At 39.7% G+C, this 25173-nt stretch overlaps 1 protein-coding gene across 2 annotated transcripts in view; it reads right to left on the bottom strand.

The window, feature by feature from the left end:
- Positions 1-18734: 18734 nt before the first annotated feature.
- The window catches only part of RBM45 (RNA binding motif protein 45), a 30542-nt gene continuing 24103 nt past the window's right edge, over positions 18735-25173 (bottom strand). For both annotated transcript variants that reach the window (XM_050969031.1, XM_050969030.1), the window contains exon 10: positions 18735-18984. The gene's annotated coding sequence lies outside the window, so the exon portion shown is untranslated. The remainder of the gene's footprint in view (positions 18985-25173) is intronic.

Raw genomic sequence — 25173 nt, forward strand, 5'->3', positions numbered from 1 at the left:
TGTAGGGTAACTCCCTTCTCTTCATGTGTCAGTATATTTATGCCTGGATCTGTAATTTTCACTCCATGCATCTGAAGTGGGTTTTTTACCCATGAAAGCTTATGCCCAAATAAATCTGTTAGTCTTTAAGGTGCCACCCGACTCCTTGTTATTTCAGCTGGGAAAGACACTTACTAGACTCAGAAGTAACCTTAACACTTAGCCTCCACTGTGGTCCTTATGGTGATTTGTGTTCTCGTGTGGAGGATAATGGATTGTAAACTCAAACACTTGGTTGTTTCCTTACCTCAGGTTCCCTAATCCTTCTCTTGTAGCCTGCTTCAGTGGATCATCACTTTACCTCCCAGGCTACTGTGCTGGTCTCCAAATAGCCCAAAGTCACCAACCTACACACCTGGGTTTGCCCACTCCTTATCTGTAAACTAGATTCTGGCTGTCCCATGCCCTGCTGTCTGCCTCAATGGAACAGTGCAGGCAGTAGGTATTTTAACTTGAGTATTCCCATGAGGAAACCTGGAGGGCAAGAAGCAGCTATAGACAAGTTCCAGCAGGTCAGAGAGCCAGAAAACAAAATGCTAGGCTATAGCAAAATGGCAAATTCCATGTAAAAAAATGTTGAATTACGCATCTTAGAAAATTGCCACATTCCATAACTGTGAACCATGGATACCACCGAGCTCTGTTTGAGATGAATGGGGCAATTCACACTTCCTAAAACTGTTGTTTCAGGCTGTCTACGGACTCAGGTGGGCTGTACTGCATTGGTTTGCAGTCTGTTCACATTTCTTATAATCTCCACGATCATAAGAGCCAGATAAATAGTTTTTTATTCTGTTTTTTAATTAAAGCTCAGATTCTGGAGCATAATGGTGCTGCCGGGGTGAATTTCACTGAAAATTCCATGGCTGGGAACGCACAGGGTCCTGCCTATTTTCCTATTTTAGCAGGCCCTAGAGCAGCCCCCTTCACCCAGTCCCTCCCATGCTCCTGCTGGGATAGGCATCTCAGAACAGGGGCGGCTCTAGGAATTTTGCCGCCCCAAGCACGGCAGGCAGGCTGCCTCTGGCTGTTTGCTTGCAGGGGGGCCACCAAAGCTGCGGGACCAGCGGATCCTCCGCAGGCAAGCTGCCTAAGGCAGCCTGCCTGCCGCCCTCGCGGCGCCGGCAGAGTGCCCCCCACGGCTTGCCGCCCCAAGCACACGCTTGGCGTGCTGGGGCCTGGAGCCACCCCTGTTTCAGAACCAGTTTTTTAGTCAGCTGAACCTGCAAGTCTCATTGTGAATTCAAGTGAAGAAAGTCAGTGAAATAATCAAATATTTTTGTTCTATTTTCTCCTTTCAACATTTGAGGTTGGAAGAATGTTAAGTGGGATTGTTGGGGGGGAGGGGCTGTTGGGGCAGGGAGAAGTTAATTAAAAAGAGATGAATACTCAGCACTCGTGATTAGTCATAATTAGGAAAGTAGCTTTGTCATGTAGAATCTAAGAAAAACCACAGATAAGCCATGGTAGGGTAATGGAATTATTCATAGTTTTTCCCCCCAGCAGGAATGAGTGTGGAGGCAGGGAGATATGGGACCAGCAGCACCATTTCTAACTCTTAAACTCCTCCCCACTACCATTTCTAGTCTCAACAAGGGAACTAGTGGTACAAAGAAACTAAAGCAAACTGTATTGTAAATTGGCTGAATTTACAACCTTCCCTCTGAACACTGACTTCTCTAATGATCTTGAAACCAGTCTCAAGGGAGTTGCTCTGCACACAGTTTTTGTACTGATTTAACTATGCCAAAAAATAAACATGCTGAAGGGTAACACTCATTTTTATAAAAATGATAGTTATTAACATCTTGTGATCTAGAAAGTACTGTAACTCCTCACTTATTATGTTCCTGAAAAATGTGACTTTAAGCGAAATGATGTTAAGCGAATCCAATTTCCCCATAAGAACTGATGTAAATGAGGGAGGTAGGTTCCAGGGAATTTTTTTTACACCAGACAAAAGACAGACACACACATAGTAAAAGTTTTAAACAAGTGATTTAATACTGGTACACAGTGATGATGATTCTGATGCTTGGTTGAGGTGGAGGAGTCAGACGGTGGGATGTTTCCCAGGGAATGCCTTACTGCTAAATGATGAACTAGCAATTGGGTGAGCCCTCAAGGGTTAACTCTCACACTCTGCAAGGCAGCAGGAATGGAGGGAGGGGAGACAACATCGCAGAGGGGGGTGGGTGTGTGCGCATTTCCCCTTTAAGTACACTGCATTGTTAATTAGATCAGCTTGCTGAGACCTCAGCTGCTGCCAGCAAGCTCCCTCCGTCCTAAGCCCTGTTGTGTGTGTCCCGTGCCCAATAGAAGATGGAATAAGTGGGGTGCAGGAGCAAGGGGGAGGGGGACACCCTGACATTAGCCCTCCTCTTCCTCCCCTCCCCCACCCCCACACAGTAAGCAGGAGTCTCGGGGAGCAGCTCTAAGGCAGAGGATAGGAGCAGCACATGGCAGTGGGGGGAGGGACAGCTGCAATTGCTAGCCTGCTGGGCAGCTGCTGCACAGGGAATTTAGGGGAGCGGGGAGCTGTCAGTCCACCCTGGTTCCAAGCCCCCACCAGCTAGCTGCAACGGGCTGCTCTTCCTGCAGGCAGTGGACAAAGCAGGTGGCTGCCAAACGATGTTAGAAGGTAGCATTGCACAACTTTAAACGAGCATGTTCCCTAATTGATCAGCAATGAAACAACAACATTAACCGGGACGATTTTAAGTGAGGAGTTACTGTATATAAAAAAAGGCGCACACACTTCTCAGACTTAGAGTACATCTACACTGCAATGTAAGCCCAAGATTCAAACTCAAACTCCTTTCCATCTACACACAAGTCACACTAACCCAGGGCTCAGACCCAGGGTCCCAGAATGCCAAGGGATGACGCGTCAGAGCCTGAGTCGCCAGAACCCAGGGTTCAGGCCCTAATTGCTTTGCAATGTAGATGTAGCCCAACTGGACTCATGCTCTGGAAGTCCATTAAAATTATCCCACCATCCCATAGGCTGACTTTTTTTTTGTCCTCTGGACGATCAATTTTGGTGGACAGTCGAGTTTTCATGCACTGCATCACAAAGGATTAGAGTGGCCACATTTTAGAAGGGTGCTAGGAATATGAGTGGCTGGACGCAGGCCCACATAATGCAGAGTAGACTCTGGAGCCCCATATTGGGACCCAGGGTTCAACAATTCCTAACCTCAGGTTATGAACAAGTGCAGACACTCAAGCCATAGGTTAACAAATGCAGTGTCTTCTAACTCAAGTTCTACTAAACCTGGGCTTACATTACTATAGACGTACTCTTAGAGGACTTATCTACACAAAATTTTAGTACTGATGTAACCATTAGGGTGGATGCAGTTATACAAACATCATCAGTTTATGTACAGCCTATTTCAGAGAGTGATATAAATATCTTCTATCAGTATAACTGCATCCTCAGTAGGAGGTTACATCAATTTAACTGTATCAGTTTAGAAATCAATTTAGTTTAGAAACTCATTAAATTAGCACAAAATCTAGGTAGACCAGCCTTAAACAACCCTATAAACGACTTGAAAATCTGTCTGGTGGTTACCTGATGCCATGAGGATGTATTTTTACTGAAGTTTTCTGCTTATAATTCAAGACACCAACTGCAAAGGTTTAAATATATTATCTATATTCTTCTCTCAAGATTGTAACATCTGAAACAAGGACAACTATACTCTATGTATTGTCCGTACAGGAATACGACTTGAGTCTCTAGACATCCTCAAAAACCGGTTACCTACCTTTTGTAGCTGTTGCTCTTCGAGATGTGTTGCTCATGTCCATTCCCTTGTAGGTGTGTGCATGCCCACATTCACAGTTGTCGGAGACTTTTGCCTTAGCGGTATCCGTAGGGACGGCTGTGGTGCCGCCTGGAGTGCCGCACTCATGGCGCGGCATATCAGCACCGCCATCACTGCGCCCTCTCAGTTCCTTCTTGCTGACAACTCCAACAGAGGGGTAGGAGGGCAGGTAATGGAATAAGCAACACATCTCGAAGGACAACTGTTATGAAAGGTAGGTAACCGTTTTTTTTTTCTTGCAGTGCTTGCTCACGTCAATTCCATTGTAGGTGACTCTCAAGCAGAAGAATCCTTGGAGATGGGTTTGGAGTTTACAGCTTTGCAGATAGGAGCACTGCTCTGCTGAAGCCAGTGTCATTTTGAGCTTCCTGGATCAGTGCATAATATGAAGCAAACGTGTGGACAGACGACCAGGTTGCAGCCCGACAAATTTCCTGGATTGGCACCTGCACAAAGAAGGCTGCAGAGGAAGCTTTAACCCTAGTTGAGTGAGCCATCATGACTGCTGTTAGAGGCATATTTGCCAGCTCGTAGCAGTAGCGGATGCAGGCTGTGATAAAGAACGAGAGTCTCTGGGCTGACACCGCGCAACTTTTCATCCTGTCAGCCACAGCCACAAACAACTGTGTTGACTTAAGGAACAGCTTTGAAGAAGGCCAGTGCCCACCTGATGTCCAGGGTATGCAGGACTGCACCCCTCATCCATCACATTAGGTTTCAGACATAGAACCAGTAAGTAGATATCTTGGCCCATGTGGAATTGGGAAACAACCTTGGGCAGAAAGGCCAGGTGCAGACGCAGTTGGACCTTGTCTTTATAGAAGACCATATAAGGGGGCTCTGTGAATGCCCTGATCCCTGACACGCAACAGGCCGAAGTTAGAGCAACCAAGAAGGCAACCTTCCAGGAGAGAAGCAAAAGGGAACAGGATGCCAAGGGCTCGAAGGGGGAGCCCCATGAACTTTGACAACATGAGATTGAGGTCCCAAGGGGGGACTGGGTCCCTGATATGCGGGTAAAGGTGCTCCAGCACCTTCAGGAACCATGCTGTCATGGGATGAGCAAAGACTGACCTGCCCTGAAATGGAGGGTGGAACGCAGAAATGACTGCCAGGTGAACCTTGACCAAAGACAATGACAAGCCTTGGAGCTTGAGGTGGAGCAGAGAGTCCAGGACGCCTGCAGTGAGGCCTCCTCTGCACAAATGAGCTAATCCAAGGCTCAACATGTGAAGCGTATCCACTTCACCATGTAGGTAGCCCTAGTGGAGAGTTTCCTGCGGCACAACAGAACCCACTGGAAAGCAGCGGAGCACTGCTGCTCCTCCCCACTCAGCCATGCAGCAGCCAGGCTGTCAAGTGCAGCACCATGAGGTTCAGGTGCAGCAGGCTGCTGTGGTTCTGGGACAGCAAATCCGGTTGAAGAGGCAGCTGCCATGGGATGGCTGCTGACAGGCTCAGCAGCATGCCAAACCAGTGTTACGAAGTCACACTGGGACAACGAGGATGATCATTGCGCTGTCTTGCTTCACCTTGAGCAGGACCCTATGGATCAACGGCACTGGCAGAAAGGTGTACATCAACACTCCCGACCACAGAATCAGGAAGGCATCTAACAAGGAGCCCTTGTCTCTGCCCTGTAGAGAGCAGGACAGAGCTGTTTGTCCTTCTCATTGGCCGCGTACACAACCAACAAGCCCAGGAAACAGAACATAATTATTTCAGCAGAGTGAGAATTCAGGAGGCTGAGTCACAGCAAACTAACTGGTAGAACCTGATCACCCAGATTCTCTGCTTTACCATGTACCTGCTGCATACAAGATGTGGAAGGAGGGCCACAAAAGAATCTGTTGTAGTTCTGTGCCAGCCTCTTGTTCTTTCAGGGAGCCTGGCATCTGCTCAACGTACATATGCTGGATCCAGCCCCAAAGAGGCCATGTGCCATCAGACTCCCCAATTCTAGTTGGGGAGAACCAACTGGTTTCCAGTCCCTTTGGGCCAGATCTCAATAGACAGAAGATGGTACTTCTGAAATTCCAGAATCCACTTCACTCTGCACTGCACTATAGGTGGAAATCCATTGAATAGGTTGCCCTAAAGCCTTTCTGAAACACAAATTGTCTGTCTGTCAATAACATCTTACCACAAGCACTATCTGAAAACACTGGAGACCTTCACGTTCTCTATAAACTCATTGCTTTGATGTCCAACACTGAATTTCCCCAAATTCTTCTTGATAAATTAAAGGGGATCTATCCTGAGCCACTTCCTTAGGTGTTCTAAAGCTCTTCTTGGTCCCCAAAAGGGGATTAATGGGCCTTAATATCAGATCTTTGGAACTAGTGCTGGGACTCACCTTGTCCCTTCTGATACCTGTACCCTCTAGATCTCAAGTTATAGAAAGTTTGAATCTGTGCCTGTCCCATTGTAAGATGACTGTCATCACTAAGGCTTACGCCGTTTGGCAGAAGGTAAAGAGGATTTATTCTAAGATCTAAAATCTTTAGGGCTAGCTTTAATGACCTTAAAAGAACTTGCTTCAAGAGAAGGGAAGGGCAATGAGACAACTTGACTGGAAAGACCCTTAATCTCAACCTGAGCCAGTGGTCTCTCTTCTACAAAACACATTACTTGCAATAGTTAGCAGCCTCACACACAGAGTTGCTTAAATGAATTAATCTTCCCACTTGTTTACCTTTCTAGAGGAATGTTTATAGGTCTTAGATCATCTTTGAACCTCAGATGAGCTCAAAGGATGAGACCATTAGAAGCTGCTTCAAATTTCTTCTGTAAGGCAGGATCAATGTTCCTTGATGCTAATATTAATATGACAAGGAGACATTACTCTCCCAGAGAGCAGCAGATTTCATGAAATGGAAAGGGACCAAAGAGTCAAATAAGGAGCATGATTTTTCAGGATTCTGCTTTGTCTTTGGGGAGTTTGTAGGAGCTTCAAGAAGGATCTGGAGTAGAAGAATTAACATTTAAGAGAAGCCAAATACATCTTGCCCTAACAATAGATGATGAAAAAGTCTTAACATTAGCATTTAATTTATTTATCTTATCCCAGAGTTGATTTACCTGAAAATACAAGCAAAGCATCTGTAAAAAAAATTACCATTAGATCACTCACAGTTCCAAAAATACCTTCATTTTAATCTGTTGCTTTTTTCAATCTTGACTGTGTCCAGTAAGTCCTGATGAGAATCTTCTGCTGGTTAAGTTTGACTCTGAGATCATACATGTGTAAATTTATTCATGTTTTCACATAGCTGTTTCCACCCACTGCCATGAAATGTGTCTGTGCTCCAAGCATTTCTTATATCCTCTGTTGAGCATTTCAAGGGCATTAAAAGGAAGCTTTATGGATATTGTTTCTGATATTAGCAAGAATGAACAAACAAGGGTTCCTAAATTCTCTCACAGTCTGGTCCACATCTTAGTAGAACAATTGTTTCATGGACCATTTAATTTCTCATTCACTATCACAAAGGTCAACTTCCAATCCAACCACAATTGGATAACATCCCTGTAGCAATTATGGCAATTGATTCTGCATAAAATTGAGTAAAGCATTTATTGTATTTTTTTCTGAATTTTAATGCAATTTAGTAGTGGAAACTAAGTGGAAAGGTAGCATCATGTGACCAGCCAACTCTTTATAGTTCATGGATCAAAGCTTGAGAAATTCTGATGTAGGTGGTCTCAGAAAGCTGATAGTGTATTCCTAAATCAATGCCCAATATCTAATTACTAATTATTCACACATCTGAGCTGCAGATATTGAGTTATAAGTATTTTTTTACTTTTTTCTCCCTAGACTAACAGATTCTTTGAGTTGTGAGAATGACGCACATACCAGTCTTAAAAGATTAGATAAACATATGACTCTTGCAGATCCATTGTGACCAGATATTATTTTTGAGATTCTATTTTTGAAAGGTAGGCTCAGATCACCACAATTTAAAAGAAAGATGACCCAATATTCATTTTTTCTTGTATTCTGGCGAGATTTATAGTCACAAATAGAATTTTTCATACACTACTCTCATTTTATTACATTTATTCCATTAATCTTCCATTTGGTTTAATTAGATAGGTTCCAAATTATCTATGATTTTGTTATTTAGAGCTATGATTTAATATTCAGTTATCATTTTTTTCAGAATCCAGTATAATTTTCATAGAAAAAGAGCTATGTATCACACGTTTAACAATGGTAGCATATTTATACTTGTAACCAACTTTACTAGTTACCTGAAATGTTTCTAAACTCTTCCTTTTTGTTGAATGTTGACAGTATTGTTTTGTTTATTTATCATCAATGTTATTTACATTTATATTCTAAGCATCTTACTGACTTGTATGTTTGTTTCTATTGTTTATGGACATCACCAAAGGTTACATTAGTAGATCCAACAAATATTGGGACACTGGTAACCCTGTTGAAATGAAAACATGCATGGTATAGTTAAAATGATCTTCTGAATATTTAATTAAATCGGTTTCACATCTTCCACTCTTTTGGATAAGTGTACTACTACAACTTCTGCATTTGTTGAGACATGAATATGCAAAAATTCTCCAGTTCATTCATACCATAGTTGGAAAACTGTTTTCCAGTTTAGCTGTTTTAAAATAAAATCCATGTTTTAGTACAATATACAGTTCAAGTCAGCAGTTTCACCATCTACAAAATAAATTATTTATACATATTGAAATCTAATTGTCCAGCTCTCATTAGTGACATTCACAATGCACCAAGACCAGAGCAGCTGTCTCCTTTCCACACGCAGCTGCTTTGCAGCTTCCCTTTAAAGCAGTTATAGCTGCAGTGTATGAAGGAACAGTTAAATACCAGGCTTGACTGACTTTTATGTACATATAATTCTCTACAATTAAGTCAATTGATCCCTGGTTTCCTTTTATTTTGTCTTCCACTACACTAATAATCAGAATTCAGACATTTAGAATTGTTTTAATGTTTTTAAGTATTTGAAGATCAAGCTGATTTCCACAAGACTTCATTCTAGTTTGTAACTTGAGCTACTCCTGCTGCATTTGTCCCTGCCAAAATTTGAGGTTGTGGGCATGACATCTGATCCACCCGTAATGTATGTTGTGCCAATGTACTAAATACAACCCAGGCTGGGGGATGGGACTAGTGTTCACTGTGAAAGGAACAAAATCTTCACGAAGTAAGGACCCAGGGAACAAGATTTTACTGTGCCTAACATAAACAGCTTTCTACTTTGGATATACTATGGTGTCCACAAAAGGTGATGCTGCCATAATTTTTAATTATGCACATATGAAAAGCACACTCTACAAGATTTCATGATTTGTAAGACAGCTCCGCTGATAGCTGCAGACTCAAAAATGAAACGGGGAAAAGAGAGAATGGAAAAGATGTCAAAGACTAGAGCTTGGATTTACTGAAGGCTCTGAGTCATAAACCTGGGTGGTTTGCCAGTGGCAGGGTCCACCCCAAGTGATTTTTCTATAAATAAATACAGTCCAGCAGAATTTGATTCCAAAAGAACACAGCACCATCTCTGTCATTTCCTTTGAGTTTTGCTATCCTGGGACCAGTGACTTGTTCCTTCCCTACCACCTCTGCATTTCCCAATATCTGAACTGACTCTCTTTGAGGAAGTAGCTCACGTCTCTGACTGATAAGGGCACTGATTAGAGTGCCTCAGACAAACACGCAAATTACTGACAAACACATGGGATGGGTTTAAATGAAAGGCCACAACTTTATTAATTATAGGTTGGGGAGGGGCAGTACTTCACCTGCCCCAGCTCTCACAAAGCATGCAGGGCCTTTACCATGATCCACACAGTAACTTGGGGTAGACTCACCCCTTACCCCACATAAGGGAGATGGACAGACAGAGTGCACAAGGCTGGGGGTGGGATGGGAAATCTCAGTCCATGAAGATTTCAAGCTCCTCCCTCTCCAAGAGCACAAGGTCCAACTGCACAATCCAGCCTTTCCCATTCTGGACAACAGCTGCAAATAGCAAGTTAGCTATCATACCAGCATTATATGAACCTCAATTTCTATTGCTTCCAACCCACCTGTGCTACCAGGAAGCTGTGAGAAAGGCAACCTCCTACCCCACCAGGTTACATGCCAGTTTGTCTGAATGGGAAAAATTCCTTCTTGACTCCTCTAAACAGGAGACTGGGTAACCCGCAGCACCATGAATGGCACAGCTCATGATCTATAAGGGAGGGAAGGTGAAGCAGCTAACTGGAGAGCAAAAGGGTACATCTATACTGGAAAAAACACCACAAAACACACAGTGAGTTTCAGAGACTGGGTGAACTGACTCTGCATCATGGGGCTAAAAATAGCAATGCAGACATTCAGACTTGGGCTGGAGCCTGGGCTCTGAAACCCTCCCCCTCACAGGGTCATAGAGCCTGGGCCTGAATGTCTACATCCCCAATTTTTAACCCCACAGGCTGCATCCCACAAGTTCAAGTCAATTGACCTGGGCTCTGAGTCTTAGTGCTGTGGGCATCCTTAGGATACATCAACATTGCAATAAAAAAACTGCAGCTGGTCTGGGTCAGCTGACTCAGGCTTACAGGGCTATAAAATTGCAGTGTAGATGTTCAGGCTTGGGGTGAAGCCTGGGTTCTGAGACCCCATGAATAGTGGTTTCAAAGCCTGGGCTCCAGAAGCCCGCACCTTTACACCACAATTTTATAGCCCAGCAGACCAAGCCCAAGTCCACTGAGCCAGGCTCTCAGACTCAGAGCTGTGGGTTTTTATTGCAGTGTACACATACCCAAAAGAGGCTTATGCAAAGCCCTGCCTTAGCTCAACTAGGCATTGGGGATACCCACAGCAGCCAATAAGATAACCCCATCTCCCTTTACCCAACCAATGCCTAAGCAGAGAACCATGGGGGGGGGTTCGGGGGGAAGACGACATAGGGTGGTGGCTATCTTTCGCCCTGCATATACATTTGGACCTCTCTCATTCCCTGCTGTCCAGTCAAAGATCTTCCCCACTAAAGGCAGTGAGAGAGCATCCTCTCAAATTTTTTTTCTACCTCTTCTGCACCTCTCTTTACTTTCCACTTTTCCTTCCCTCCCCCTCTTGTTTCTCTCCCTCACTTGCTCACTCTGGTCCTCTGTCTTATTTATACTCCTGTCCCCATCATCCCTTTCCTGCTCATTCTAGTCCCTTTTCATCGTTATTTAGTCTATTAAGATTGCTGTTGTGAAAAATAATAGCATACTTTTTTATTCATGTGTCACGTAACAAGATCTCATTCCAGGTGGAAGTAGAATTATTTTCTAAAAGGAATTTACTCAAAATATTCTTTTATGAGAGTTTTGAGAAGCCATCCCAGACATTCATAGTTCAGAAACTGAAGAAACCCTACTTAATTGTTACTATTTGTGGATATTTTTGCAAATCAAGCAACTAACTTGCTACCAGTATACCAGAGATATTCCCCAGAAATGAGTCAACTAAGTTAATTCATTTATATAGCTGACCTTAACTTTTGTAAACAAAGATAGATGAACTCATAGCTACAAGTAAATCATTGTGGATTTAAAATAATGAAGCAACATTTGTTTTTCAAAACCACGTAAGTTATTGTTAAAACAATAGTGGACCATATGAGTCTACCAAAAGGGCTCTTGGTTTAGAGACTAAATGTATGGAGTCAGTTGCCTGTAGAATTATAATGTCCCTTGTGGATTTTCAAATATAATGTCCCTTGTGAAGTGACTAGTATTGTGCACAGCCTGGGTATCAGTGACCTCTGCTGGAGTTATGAGGGAGCTCCTTACAGTAATGTAGCCAAACTCTAGTAAAAACTGAAGTGAACATTCCATTATAAACCCTCTTTCAACCCTTCATAACTTTCCAAAAAGCTTACCTTTCAAATGAACAATGTCTCATACTCACCTATGAACATTTCTGGAAAGTCTGAACAGAATCTTTGATAAGATTTTTAAAAGGTTTATACATGAAGTTAGCAAGGTTAGAAAATAACTGAAAATATCCTGTATATTATTATTTTCTGTAACAATTTAAACACATTTAATTAAATGTGAGCTGGTCAAATATGCATCACATTATGCATATACACAGCTATCCACCTCAGGACCTTCCATCAACATTTATATAAAACTTTTCTTATTTCAGAATTTATTTAATAGGGACTCAGTTCTGCACCATTGACATCGAGGGAAGTATTGCAATTTACATCAAGGGGAGCAGAAACAGGCTTCATATGTTATTTCAACAGAACTCCACTTTTCTCAGAAAGTGTGTTTCTGGTGTATAAAAGGGCACAACTGCCCTTTAGCACCCTCTGCTAGCCAGAACTTGCCCTGCAGCATCCTACCTCACTCTCCCCTTCTGTTTAGGAATCTCTTATAAAGTCCAGATATTCAAAACATTCCCCTTCTGGGGTCCAATTTATTAAGTTTAGCATAGAGTCTTTCAAACCATAAATCAAACCTGGAATCTTCACCCAGTCTCAAGCTGGGCACAGCCCCTTCTCCTGCAAGGTCTGTCTTCCTACTCACCCAGCACATCTTAGCTGGGATTTGGTCTTCATTACAGGTCTCCTACCCCACTGAGGTGTTCCCTTCTCTCCCCTCAACTCAGTACTCCGCAGGAGCCTTCTTACTCTCTGCAATGTCTACAGGTGCTCACCAACACCCAGTTGCTGCTGTCGCCCCCTTTATAAAGCTCAAGTGCCTTCCCTTAATCAGTCACAGGTGTATTGGACCCTGCTCCCTCTTAAAGGGCCCAGTCACCCTGTGACAGTGTAGTTATAGCTTTGTCTCTTTTTTAAAATGTATCTACTTTTGAAATGCTGGGGTTTCTTCCCCCCACATCCCTCATTTTTCCCCATCTTTCTTCAGCTGAAAGAGAATTAATACAATCCATACACACCGCAATGAAATGTTGACCTTATTAAATTTTCCCTGTGTGCATGTAGATTATTCTGTAATGCTTTATGACAACAAAGAAAAGCACTGTTTTGATTAATGACTTCTCCTGAGAATGGAGCCATGTAAGGTTCCAGGATGTAAGATCACTTTGCACCTGCTGGATAGAAGCTGTTACATTATATCTTGAAAGTATGAATAGTTTATGCCTAGCATGGAAAATCATCCAGTACAATTTTTTTAAACAAAACCTATTTTATGTAAATATTTTAGTAATCATCCATATGAAAAGTGTGCAGTTTCATGGAAGAAGTGAGCAAATGAAACATTAAAATAGATTAAAAATCTTATGACTTCATAAAATAACTTTTCAATGTTTATTGGACAGATTTGACTTTTAAGACCTTTTTAATATGCCCTGTTCATTGTTTTATGACAATACTAATAAAAAAATAAACAGGTTTTCCCATAAATCCCTAATGAAAGAAATAAACCCAGTAAGAGTAATTTTACAAGCAAACACACTCCTTGGGTTGAGATCACTGTGACTGCTAAAAGGACCAGCTATTAGCTGGTACTTAAAACTTATCTAAGACATCCATCTCTTGTGTAACTTACAATGCCTTTGTTCCTCATATTCATAATTGCATTTTAACGCATGCATTGTATTAAGACAAACTCTGTTGTTACATTACTGTACATCTTCCTATGGGATTTAGGTAAACAATATTGCATGAGTGAACTTAATGAAAGGAAAAGTTTATTACACAGATATGAAAATGAATTTGTTGGTAACCTTCCAAACATGCTTATTTAGGACACCTTGCAGAATTAGGCTAAAAGCAGTCCTTGTACAGTGTAGTGGATTTCTCTTTAATAGGAGTGAGAGTTGTAAAGTTCTGTATTAACATCTCATTCCCAAGGTACAAAATATTATTCAGTTCTATGTATATAGGGAGAAATTTTCCCTTGAATTTATATTTTAAATTATACATTTTGCAAAAATACTTCACAACATTTGAACAAGAGTAAATTGTTAATTGTTCTTTTATTTCTGGGGCTATTAAAAAGCAACGCTATCAATTACATATTCAGCATTCCTCAGAATTCACTGCTTTTCTAAGTGAAAAACATTCTGTAAAAAAATGTTCTCTTCAACTGTCATGGACTTTCTCAGCCTCCCCAGAGAGGCCAATCTCAATGATAGAGAAACATTCAACTAGCATTTTAATATTTAGAAATGTCTCTTTCCTTATATAATAGATTCCCATCCCCAGCCTGCCTTCAGGATTTTGTTTGCCTAAGACTAAAATTTGGAAGCAGTAAAATGTACGTAAGATCAGCCAGTGACACTATACAGAGAATTCTTTGCATTCCAAATTGGATGTAGCAGTAAGGAGAATTGTGGAATATGTGGTTTCCATCAGGTTAAATCCTTCCTGTTTGATAAACAGAAGACTGTTCTGCCTGTCAAGCAAATATGGCTCAATAAACTGATAACATTATGCTTTCTATTTAACATTTTAATTTACAGTATCGGTAGTGCCTGATTTTCAAATGAAGGTGAACATCCACTACTCCATTTAGTCAAAGGGAGCTGTGGCTGCTCCGCACCGCTGAAAATCAGGCCCCTTACATACAAATATAGTAAATTTTAGTAGCTAGCATTAATACAATGTTATGGTTGAGAACTACAACATGCAAAACACAGGAAATTCAAGAAATGTAAACTGTCTCGCCACATTAACTCCACCTCATTGCACATTCTATCTATTTTATGATGTACATCAAGAAACTTCCTGTATTTAATTATTGTTTTGATAATAGAAAGATAAAAAGGAAAAAAATCTAAAGCTATTTGACCTGAAGAATCTGCCAACTTTGATAATTAAAAGTGGACAATGCACTATCAAATCACACAGCAACTTCCGATTCAGGATCCCAACATTCTTACATTCTGTCTGTAGACTCACCTGCATGTGCAAACATACACACTTGAACCAACAGTGAAGACAAACCAGATATGGAAAGGAATACGACAGTAATGCTACACAGTAGTTCAGAGGAGAAAGTGAAGAGTATAGTATCCATTTGAATGTAGGCAGGCAGAATGTAGTTACCCAAATGAGGGATCTGGAAGGAGATGATGACTTTTACCCATAAATATTGCAATAGGTGCCAGAGGAATCTTAATGAGTTCATCATTACCTTGGTTTTATTTCTCATCTGAAGGACAGTAAGTTAAGCAAATCAATTATCTTCCGGAGGTGTTTGAAATATTGGTTCAATGCTGACTAAAAGAGAAGAATGCCACCTGCTTAAACATCATCATTTCCTGCAACACAAGGCCTGAAGAGTTAATGTTTCTCGATTAACTTTTTCCTAGATATCTGCTGGGTTGGTGGGAGAATATGCCAGTGCTGCTGCTCTTTCTCTACCCTCTAAGATCTGATACTCCTTATGTATCCCCACAAAAAATCCCCAGCTCTTGCTGAAGGGAGGGTTGCATATCATGGTACTGCTCCTCCCCTCTCTGGAAATCAAGCCTACTTTCTAACTTGATTCCTATTCTTTAGCTCTTCTGTATTACGCACAGTTGAAGGGCAGGGCTTCAATAATTTAGGGTACCATAGCTCAGTTAATGCTACTGGACTATTTTCTTCTAGTAGTACTGCTCACCTGTGATTCTGGCAGTCCGTCTGATCTCTGAAGCTTGTGTGCTCTGCGAACTACTGAATATTATTTGAAGCAGATCAGGCAGTGGCCTGTGTTCCCGCTGAGACACTCATCATTAAAGTTAACATTAATCACAATCCTCATTTTGCTTAATCTTATTTTACCCAAATGTAATGTCACTTCACAGATTTCATCACAAGTTGATGCTCTGGTTTGTGCTGTACAGGACATAGAATATGGGTTTGTAGCATCAGACTAACACAAGTTGTCTGACCAGCATAAATAAGCAAAGGATTTAGGAATTGCAGGATTGGACCACAGTTTGTGCACTAACCTTATCAACATCAAAAAACCCTAAAGCAGCTGATGGATTTTTCTCTCTCACATCTTTCACTGCTGCAATATTAACATTTAGACAAAAATACTGAGTAGACATCTATTCCCAATTCCTTACAATAAATAATTGTGTCTGTATACTATATTATACGCAGGTCTATTCAAATTGCCCAATGCACTTCCCATTATAAGACCCTTTTCAGAGTCTATAACTCTGCAAAGCTTTAACCATTTGGGTTGAAATTTTGTGTGTCAGGTAACCTGCATGAGATGGATCAAACTCCCCCCGGCAAAACTTTAGCCAACATGGTTCAGCTGTTTTCAAGAAAAAGGCTAGGGAAAAATACATTGTTTTGCCATGTTAAAAAATTCTGGTGACTTTTCTCTGAAATGCTCTAGACTAGAGCCACTGTGCTTTGGGAGTTGAAATTCAGTCAAAGCCTTTTATCCTCCCTATGAAAATTCACCAAAATTTGACCAGGTTATAAATCTTAGAAAAATCAGTTTGCACGTGCTTAGTAGACTTCTTTGATTTTAGCAGTTAAAAATCACGCAGCATGCTCCATCCCCTCACAGCTCCTATCTGTGACCAGACTGCACATACGCCATCCCCACAGTGACTGAGTATGCTCCATCCCTGGGCTATAGGATTTCCCTAGAATAGCTGCTCCAGGAGAGGAATTAGAACAAAGCAGGAAGCATCTCTGTGCTATCAATTCCCACCTGCTCTACCCGCCCCCCCCCTCCCCACTGGCACCCAACCTGTGTGGAGGAGGAAGCGGTCTGATTTGAATGAGAGGGGGACAAAAACTGGAATGGGGAGGAGGGGAAGAGTAGATTAGGACAAGAAGTCGGGTGAGACTGGGACTGAATGTTGCAGGGAGAACTTCTTTGGGACTAGAAGGAGAGATGGGGACTAGGTGTGGGAGAGAGTTACTGCATTAGCTCAAGTGGCAGAGATCTGCGATAGTTTTATCACGAGGGTCAGTATGTTAAAAAAAAAGTTTAAAAAAGAAAGCTTTGTGGTGTTATTACAATGCCATATAATGGAATTTCTTTTCTGTTTGCTTTTTTAAAAACTTAGGAAGTTACACACAAAAAGCTAAAAACTACACTAAAAGAATATTAAGGTTGCAGAGTCAAACACTCAAAAATTAGGAAATGTTGCAGTGCAACATTAATTCAGGGACCTTTTATGTTTGCATTATGATACAGTAATTTCATGATTACTATTTTTTCCACAGGGTCCTTTTAGATAGTTTTCTGAGTTAAATATATTTACACACATTTGCCAATAAAAAATAAATAAAAAAGAAGAAGAACTTGCATCTCTGAATCAACCCTAAACCTTATGAACTCTTATTGCCTTTTTATACAATTAACATAAAATTGCTTTTTACTGATTTTCTTTTTAGAGACTACGTTGTTATGGTGTACTTATATCTAGCATGCTGTAGAGACAAATTCACACTGTCTGCATTCATCATATAATATTACACTCACATTTCATTGTAGAAGTGGACTCAGATTTCAGTGTGTTAAAATACTTGCTGCATAGGAAAATATTGAAAAATAAGTATTAAAATAGACAGCATTGAACTATTAACTCTAATTACATCAATCTGCATTCTTTTTAAACTATCAATTAATGGATGACTACCCAGGCTTTTAATGCTGCATTTTAAAAAAGCTGAGTGGCATTTTTTAAGCACCACCTACTGGCAAATTAAGTACTGCAGCTTAAAGGCAGTAGTAAATGGTAAGAAAGCATGCTTCCAATTAAAATTTTGGGGCACAAAACCACCACAGGTCTATTTTTGCCTTGATGTGTATAGGCCAGCAGCTATTCTTAACCCAACAGGATGCATTACAGATGGAGTTTCACCTTCAGCTGTTTCTGATCAGTAATGTTACTCCATCTCTCTCTAATAATTTATTTTTTAAAAAAAATGTTCAAGTGAACTAAGTGATCTGGAAAAAAGAAGCTAACAACAGTGCATGAGCCTGATTTAGTGCATCTAGGTGCTGCCAAAACTTCTTCACACAAAGGTCAGCCAATGCACCCTTATCCAAATCTGGAACTCTCCCACTGAATCCAGTCTAGAGCGTTAGTGTATATGCACACACAGGGAAACAAAGCAGCATTTTCCTTTATGTGACCCAAAAGCTGAACTGCTCTAGAGGTAACAGACCAGTGCACTAACCCGGTGAGCCATGCTTTATGTTTTTGTTCACATGGATCCTTTAACAAATATTACCATTGGATGTGTATGGGAGTCGTCACATGTAGATACATGTGCAAATACTTATTTGAGCTATCTTTACACAATATTTCAGCAGCAACCACAACTGGAATAGTGAGTTGCTTAATAAACCATTATAGTTCTTTGAAAAAGGAGTGACTACAGTTGTTCAGATGGTATACATTTCATAGTGAAATAATGCACTTTAGAAAAAAAACCAACCATGATATTAATGATCACTACTACCAATAACTAAAGTGGGCAATGGATAAGTTTCAGTGACCCACATCTGACTCCTAATCTAGTGCCCTGCACACTAGACAACAATAAATCAGCATTTCATACTTTTGGCCCTAACAAAGGAAAGCACTCAAGTAAGTGCTTAAGTCCCCTCCCTCAAGAGGAAAGCTTTCCTGAATTTGGGGCTATCTGGACCAGGCTCAATCTTGGCAGAAACTGGTACCAATCTTTGAAATATTCTGCACCATTTTTAAAAAAATATTATATATATATTTTTAGTTGTCATCCTAATTTGACTGTGTTAATGTCTGCACTTTCAATTACTCTTCAGTATGTACAGTCTGAGTCATTAGCAATTAACCAGTGAAACCATTAGTGTTGGCTCCTTTATTTTTTCCCCATCTTTAATGTGTTCATGTTAGAGGCAGGATTTAAACAAAAAAATTTATTTCTCTAATACAGAATGACAGACTGCTACAACAACTATCAGTTTACAATTAAAAATGCTGGCTAATTGTGGATTTAAACTACATTCTGTATTTTGAGTTTTTTTAAAATAAAGTGTTTTTTTCCACAAACATCAGCTAACAGTACAAAAAGCTGTCACTGTCCACAGGAACCGTGTCTAGTCATTTTTTCAGTCAGTCAGCTGAGGGTCATGTCATTATTTAGTCTCTGCTCTGTAGAAAGAACACAAGTATGAAGATAGTGTCAAAGATAAAATACCTATATTTATTTAAAAATACATATTATAATAAGGGTATTTCTTACAATGGCACTCCAACCCACACATAAAAGCCTGTCTATAATTAAAATATTTAGAGAAGCTAATACTCTATGTGTTCCCTGATTCTCTAACAAATTCTGTGTGAAAGCAAGCATTTTTTTCTAAAACATACTGTGTATTATCTTGTGAATTAAATTATGTTGTAGTTCTTTATTAATAGAGTGCCTCTCTATTTTGGAGCACATTTGATTGCTTATACTGTAACCTCTCTGAATATTCATATAGAGAAAACAACAACACAAATACATGCATATTACTGAACTTATCTCTTTTCTACAGATTTTTTTTAAACTTAAAAGCAAACAAAATCAAGGAAGCAAAATTATTCAGAACAAGGATGATATAACAGAGTAGGTTCCAAAGAGTTCTAGAAAAAACACATTATGGATTTCCATAACCTATTAAATTATTAGAGATTCCATTTAAAAAAGATTCTGGCAATCCAGCTAGGAAGACAGCAGAAGTAAATAACCAACATACGTATACAGAGGTTGGGGAGGAGGAAATGCAATACCACCTCTCTGTGCAGGGCTACTGAATTCAGCAACCAGGGTTTATTTCATTCTGTAAAGACTAGTTCCAGAAGTCTTGACTTTTTATCTTTTCAAGATGTTGCTATTATACAGCTCAGCTTTTCTAAAGCACTTGTGCAACCCCACAAAAAGTGTTTGGTCAATGCTAATGGCTACAGTGAACACAAAAAATCCCATAATGTATTCCTCTGGAAAGCGCTGGATTCTCCCCTCTATCTTTTAATTATGGCATATTAGAGAGTTAAGGTGGGTGAAAAAAAAATCTTTTATTGGACCAACTGTTTGCGAGAGACAAGCTTTTGAGCTTACACATGTCTGGGAAATGTACTCAGTGTCACAGCTAAACAAAGGGTAGAACAGATTTTTTAGCATGTTGAGTACATTTCCCAGACCAGAAGAAGAGCAAGCTCGAGAGCTTGTCTCTCTCACCAACAGAAGTTGGTCCAATAAAGGTTATTGCCTCACCCATCTTTTCTCTCTATATGCTGGGACCAACATGGCTACAACAACACTGCATAGAAGTTATGGCATATGTCATTTTCATTACAGGAATCAGAAACCTTCAGCCAAATATGAAATGCTTAGGTAAAGCAATGAGATTAAGGTAGAAAAATGCCAAGGTGACGATGGAGGCGAGGAAAATAGATGGTCAGTATCAAGAACTTTAGACATATAATAAGTTTTAAAAAGTTTAGAAGTAGGAGAAGCCCTCTGTACTTTAATACATCTGCTCAAACACGGATTGATTTAAACCATGGTAATTTAAGTCACTAATTTTAACCTTAACATTTATTTGGACCAGTGTATAAACATAAGCAGAAACAGCCCCCTACATCAAGAGCTTATGAGTTTAAATCAATAGTCAAAAGAAAGCCACTATTTTAATTTTTTATTTCTTTTAGTTACTTCCCTAGACAATGTGAATATTCATTGGTCGGTATGAGAGCTGGAGCTTGTCATATTGATGAGATGGACTGGTTTAGTAAATCATCATACATTTACTCAAATTCTTTGTAAATACAGGTTATATTCCTGATTATTATACTTTAAAAGTAGGGATATCAATCACAGTTAATGCATGTGATTAATGCAAAAGAAATTAACTAGATTTTTTTAAAAAGTCATGATTAATTGCAGTTTTAATCACACTGTTAAACAATAACAGAATACCAATTTAAATTTATTATAAATATTTTGATGTTTTTCTACATTCTCAAATATTCTGATTTCAATTACAAAGTGTACAGTGCTCACTTTGTATTATTTTTATTACATATATTTGCACTGTAAAAAAGATAAACAAAGAAACAGTATTTTTCAATTCACCTCATAAACCCACTCAGTCCTACATCTTGTTCAGACAGTTTCTAAGACAAACACAATTGTTTACATTTATGGGATGTAATACTGCCTGCTTCTTTTACAATGTCACCTCAAAGTGAGAACAGGCATTCGCAGGCACTGTTGTAGCCGGCATTGCAACATACTTATGTGCCACATATGCTAAACATGTGTATGCCCCTCCATGTTTTGGCTTGTAGGCTCTAAAATTTTATATAGTTTTGTTTTCGAGTGCAGTTGTAGAATTTTTTTAACATTTGTTAACTGCACTTTCACCATAAAGAGATTGCATTACTGTACTTGTATAAGGTGAATTGAGCAAGGGATCACAATACATTTAACTAATTCAATTGTAATTGATTTCATTATTAGAAATTGTATGTATCCCACTTCAAAAAATAAATAAAAACCATGGATTTTTGCATTACAAATGCACACTTCTTGAGGTGATATCTAAAGGAAACAACCTCAAAAGAGCCAAAAAAGTAAAACTTTTACTTCATTCTGATAAAATGTCAAAAAGATTATAAAATAAGTTCCACAGTTAATCCTCCTCTAGTTTTTATACTAGTTAAGAGGACAAAGCATCTTCACTATCCCATGTTACAATATAGCTACAGGCAAAAGCAGGTCTACTTGCTTTCAGTGTTCTGGTGATTCATGGAGTATGGGCAGAAGGGACTGTTCTGATCATCTGATCTGACCTGCTGCATAATACAGACCCGGGGTCGGCAACCTTTCAGAAGTGGTGTGCCAAGTCTTCATTTATTCACTCTAATTTAAGGTTTCGCGTACCAGTAATACATTTTAACGTTTTTAGAAGGTCTCTTTCTATAAGTCTAAAATATATAACTAAACTATTGTTGTATGTAAATAAGGTTTTTTAAATGTTTAAGAAGCTTCATTTAAAATTAAATTAAAATGCAGAGCCCCCCGGACCAGTGGCCAGGACCCATGCAGTGTGAGTGCCACTGAAAATCGGCACACATGCCATAGGTTGTCTACCCCTGATACAGATCATAGAATTTCATGGAGTAATTCCTGCATCAAGCCCATAACTTCTGCTTGAGCAATAACTTCTTTTTTATAAGATAATCTTAATTTAATACCTTAAAATGATGGAGAATCCAACATGTTCCTTGGTAAATTATAGAGTTTAAGGACAGAAGAGACCATCAGGTTATCTAACCACCAACACTCACGCTAAACCCAATAACCTAAATTAGACCGAAGTATTACAGTCCATAGGAACCTAGATAGTTACGTGCCATAAGCAGAGACTAGGCAGGACAGAGGTGCACCAGTGAAATAACAGGGAAATGATTAACTGAGACATACCAGCTAATCCTGGCAAGTGACCCACACGCAGAAGAGGAAGGTGAAAATGTCCTAAGGTCACTGCCAATCTGACCTGGGGAAAAAGTTCTTTCCAACTCCACATATGGTGATCAGTTAGACCCTGAGCATGTGAGCAAGAATCAGCCAGCCAAGTACTGGAGAGAGAGTTTTCTGGAACCTCACCCCTCTGATGGTTAGAAACCTTCTAATTTCCAGTCTGAATTTGTTCATAGGCAATTTATATCCATTTATTCTTATGATAACATTTTCCTTTAGCTTAAATGGCTCTTTACCCTCCCCAGTATTTACAAAAGCTATTATATCCCCTCTCAGCCTTCTTTTTGCTAAGCTAAACAAGCAGAGCTCTTCCAGTCTCCTTCTATAAGATAGGTGCTCCATTCTCCAGATCATGCCAGTAACTCTTCTATATATCTATTTCTGTTTAAAATTCATCTTTTTTCAACACAGGTTATCAATGTACAATGTGTCTTACAAGTACCTTGTACAATGGCACTAAAACTCCTCTCTCTCTCTCTCTCCTGGAAATGCCTTCCCTGATACATCCTGGGATTGCAGGTGCCTTTTTCACAGCCACATCACATTTGTGGCTCAGTCATCCTGCAACTGACCCACAAACTCAGGTCTCTCTCCTCCTCTATCACTTCCAACTGATGAGCCCCCCAGCTTGTAGCAGAAATTTTTATTGTTAATCTTAAATGAGTTTGCATTTTGTACTATTAAATTTCATCCCATTTCTGTCACTCCAATCTTCAAGGTCATCCAGATCTTCCTGTATAATATTCCAATCCACCTCTGTATTGATAATGCCTCTCAACTTTGTATCATCAGCAAATGTCATTAGCACACTCCTATTTTTTGTGTCAGGGTCATTAATAAAAATATTGAACCAGACTTGTCCCAAAATTAATCTTTGAGGAATTCTAGTAACCTCCCTTCAGTCCAATAACTCATCCTTCAGCACAACTCACTGCCTGCTTCCCTTTAACCAGTTACCTATCCACCTTACAATTCTTGTACTGCACCCCATCTTCCAATAATTTCCCATGTGGCACCATGTGAAATGTTTTACTGAAGTCCAAGTACACCAATTTATGGCACTTCCCTTGTCTAAAAAATATCAGTTATTTTCTCAAAGAATGAAATCATATTAGTATGGCATTATCTACCTTTGGTAATCACATGCTGCATTACATTTCCTTTACCATTTACCTCAATGAATTTAATTATTCTTTCCTTTACAATCTGATCTAAAGGCTTGCATACTGCTAAAATCAGATTAACAGGCCTGTAATTGCCTGGATCATTTTTTTCCCCTCTCTTAAATAAAGATCTGAAGTTAGCTATTCTTCAGTCACATGGTTCTACCCCAAATAGATAGATGTATTGAATATCCTTGCTACTGGACTAGCAGTCTCATGAGCCAGTTCTTTCAGTATTCTGGGGCAGAAATTATTCGGTTCCCCTGATTGGAGTGCATTAAACACTTAAGTTTTTCTTCTCTCTCTGATGTGGTAATTTCCATTTCTAGACACTCATTTTCATCAGCCGTACTCCTTCAGGCACATGTCCCATACTATTATTCTTACTGAACTCAGAAGCAAAAATATTCATTTGGTTTTGGGGCCATACCTAGATTACCTCTAATTTCCTTTCCACAAACACTACAGAGCAGCCGAACCTCATCCTTCCTTATTTTCTCATGATATATTTTTTAAAAAAGATCATTTTAATTTTCTTGGCAAGAGCTAATTCAGTTTGACTTTTAACAATTCTCTCACTTTATTCCTACATTTTCTAACCTCCACAACTTAGCTTTCTTTGCTGATCAACCCCTTTTTTCATTCGCTATAAATTCTCTGCTTACTCCTTTCTGAGGTGGTTATTCATCCAGCTTGGGCTGGTGCCTTTGTGTACAAGATTTTTTCCTTTGCTTGGGATTCAAATTTCAGATAGTTTTTACACAGTTCATTTGAAGAAATTCCAAGCCTTTTCCACATTTAAGTTCTTGGGCTCTTTAGTCCAGTTGACTTCTTTAACTAAACGCTCTTAAATTTCCCAAACTTTGACCTTTTGAATTAAAAAATGGTAGCTGATTACCTGATTTTGATTATCCTTCCATTTAAACTGAATCATTTCATAACCACACAATCCAAAGTTACTTCCTACACTCTTCTATGACGTCCTTGCTACTTATTAAAACAGAATCTAAAATTGTATCACCTCTTGTTGGTTTGGTGACAATTTTATGAAGTTTTCATCTATCACATCAAGAAATAACTAGGCCCTACCAATACAAGTAGCATTTATTCTCCAAACTATATCCAGGAAATTGAAGTCTCCTATCATGACAATTCCCCAAAGTATTTCTCTCTACTATTGAAGAGATCTCTATCCACATGTGAATCTGACCCTGGGGGTCTACAGTAGACCTCTAACATAATCCCAATAAAATTCTTCCCCAAAGAGATTTGGACCCAAACAGGCTCTGTTTTGTCCATACTATCACTTCATATTCCTTTAGTTTACGGCTTCATTGATGCACAATGCTACCGCATCACTTCTACCTTTATTCCAATCTCTCCTAAACAGTACATACCATTCAATAGCTATATTCCAGTCATGAGTGCTATTCCACCATGTTTTTGTAATCCCGGTAATATCTGTTTTAACCCTCCTGCTCAGATGTCCTATAGAAAAAATAGTTAATGGCACTCCTGTTTATTTTTGTGTGCAAAATTATGCTAAAGTTAACTCCAAACTTTCCCTACAAAGGTCAATGTACAGTGACTCAAAGGAAAACCTCACCATCATCTAAAAGATACTCTAAACGGGACCTCTAATTACGAAGG

This window comes from Gopherus flavomarginatus, chromosome 10, assembly GCF_025201925.1.
Source record: "Gopherus flavomarginatus isolate rGopFla2 chromosome 10, rGopFla2.mat.asm, whole genome shotgun sequence".
Classification (NCBI taxonomy): Eukaryota; Metazoa; Chordata; order Testudines; family Testudinidae; genus Gopherus; species Gopherus flavomarginatus.